We start from the raw sequence: 2,977 nt of genomic DNA on the forward strand, positions 1-2,977 counted from the left end.
GGTTGGTTTAAGGTAATAATATTAGCAGCCCTCATGGTTCATTCTTTCATTCCATCAGCTCTTTTCTCTTTCATATGTTTAATTAGGCATGACGAAGTAACACTTTCTAGCCAAGAGACATAAAAATATTCTGGGAACATGTTTTAATAGGGAATATATAAGTAACTTATTGGTCATCCCAAATCAGGTTACACAAAGAGGGCTCAATAAATATCGATGACTTAATTGCTTGCTGAATCAAGTTCAAAGTGCTTATTGTAACCCACAGGGCTCCACCAGGTCTGCATTTGTCCTCTCTGACGTCATCTCCTGCCCCTCATTCACCCAGCCCAGCCTTGTGGATTTTGTTGTATTTCCTGAATATACCAAATGAACTTCTACTGCAGAGTCTTTGAAATTGCCATTCCCTGTACCTAAAACCCTCTTCCTGGAAATCTACAGGTCTCACCCTCTCGTTGCCTCAAGTCTCTGCTCAAAAGTCTCTTTATCAGTGAGACTTCTCAAGTGACTATGCCCTATAAAATAATAAGTCCCATATATATACATAAAACATATATATATAACATACACAACTGAGTCACTTTGCTGTATGCCTGAAACTAACATAACATTGTAAATTAACTCTACCTCAATAAAAAAAATAATAATAAGTCCCCTCCTTCTCCATACTCCCACCACCTTATCCAGATTCACTTTTCTCCATAGATAACACTTTTCATTATCTAATATACTACCTATTTACCTGATCTTTAAAAATGGATCGATTGCTTTTCCTCACTAGAACATAAGCTCCAGGAGGCCCGGGGATGGATCTGTCTCTTTTGTTTACTGCTTCATCACCAGAGTCTAGAATCATGTCTGCACATAGTAGGCACTCAAATATTTGTTCAAAGTAATTTTCATCGGGCACTTCCTGGCATCTGTGTGTCAAGATACTGACAATATATATCCTAACAGCAAAGAATCACTTGTATTTCTCATCATTCAAATTAACCACACTTTAAGCGTTATCTTCTCGTAAGACAAAAATTTTACTTTTCCAGTTTCCCCTCTTATAAGTAATAGTGTGATGCGCATCTTTGTCCGTCAAATTTAATCCAAATTCTTCCCTAGGAAAAGTTCTTAGTTGTGGAATTACTGAGTTAGAAGTTAATGGGCGTCTTTATGGCTCTTTATTTCTATTACCAAATTGCTTTCCAGGCATGTTGTACCAATCCACACTCCAAGCAGAAGGAAAATGTCAGAAAATTTTTGTTTGACTTTTTTTTGAGCAGCATCACACTGATTTCTACCAAGTTAACCAGATGCCCTTGCTCTCTCAGTTCTTTTGATTGATTCCTCCTGAGAATGTCAAATTGTGCTATTTTTATTTACATTTTGAACTTTGATTCTAGATCTAGAATGAAAGAAATTACTTTAGAAATGGAAGGAAGTCAGAAATTATATTTTCCAATTCCTCTGTTATACACAGGAACAGTGAATTTCCGAGATCATCCTGTTGGTTGCAAGCAAGGCTGGGAGTGAGGGACACAGGGCTGCTGGCTCTCAGGTCAGCACCTAAAAATATGTGAAAACAGTGAGTCAGCTCACAGGAATCAGAGTATACCATGCTACCTCTGAGCTATCGGTGTCTACCTGTTCCTCATTAAAATTCATGTCAAAATGTCCACAAGAGTAACTCTTGATGTTGAGACATTAGTGATATTTATGGTGAGTAGGATATAATTTTTAACTTGAACTACCTGTACTACTGGCTGTGTTAACTTGTTCTGGAATCCTTTGTTTATCTCAGTCTCTCTTGCACAATCTGGCCCCTTCACATTTACCTTCTTTCTGAATTTCATAGTTACAAGACATCCAAGAAACGAGTAGTATTTGCTGCATTTCTTTGAATATAAGTAAAACAATTAGGTAACTGGTCTTTTTTTTACCAAAGAAGAATGTTTTGTGCTTCTCTGAGCTAACACGAAATTATCACTTGGGCACTGTGGGAATGACTATTCAAACCAGCTCGTACATTGATAAAAATCTATGCACCTTTGAAGACAGCTATCTCATGTATAGACACATATAATCTCCCATTTCTCTCTAGAGAAATGGACACTAATGAAAATCTTAGAATTGTATTTTGCCGTTCCTTTAAAACTCTCAAAACTGGTCCTGTATTTTTTTTCTTAAATGTATATGCCTTCGTAAGATCTCTTTTCAGATGAGGTGTTCTTACCTTATTCATGGATTGAATTGTTCCAAGAGTGCCATAAGTGAAGATCAAACAGTGCTTAACATCCATGGTCAACAAGAATAATTAATAGAGCTCTGTTTATTCCAGAAAGATCTTGAGGGATGAGTCAATTGATAGCTTAAATAGGGCACTGTGTCCTGATAAAAAGCACTTGTATGTGAATATATGTCTTGACTTTGGTGCCTCCTCTAAATGGAGGAATTCTGAAATTCCAAACTATTTATGGAGAATACACTATTATTTACTGATAGGCATTAATATCCCCCAAGAAAATGTAGGAGCCCAGGTAAAATAAACAAATAGCTCAAACTGACAGGAAACTTCCAAAGGGAAACAGAAAGAATGGATTTAATAGTCACTTACCATAGCTGTGTGGGATAGATGTGTACATGTGGGCCTATCAGTTTGTTTCAGGAGCACAGATTTATTTTAAATTCAAGGGCAGAAAGTTGTGAGGCTCCCCTGAAAGAAACCAGACTTGAAACAAGTGACACTCGTGATTTTGAAAATTTTATTTTTACTTTAAATATGTATTTCTTAGTTATGGCCCCTTCTTATTTAGATTATAGGAAATAATTTCAATAAATATTTTCCACAGTTTTATCAAATCCAAATCTTTAAAGCCAACGGACCCCCAACATCTGTCAGCAGCTAGGCCCTCTCAAGTCTAGTTAATAACCTTTTCTTAGATATTCAAAACTTCATTCCCTCTCACTCCATTTCTACACTCTCTTT

Source organism: Lipotes vexillifer, unplaced genomic scaffold, assembly GCF_000442215.2.
Source record: "Lipotes vexillifer unplaced genomic scaffold, Lipotes_vexillifer_v1.1 scaffold237, whole genome shotgun sequence".
NCBI lineage: Eukaryota > Metazoa > Chordata > Mammalia > Artiodactyla > Lipotidae > Lipotes > Lipotes vexillifer.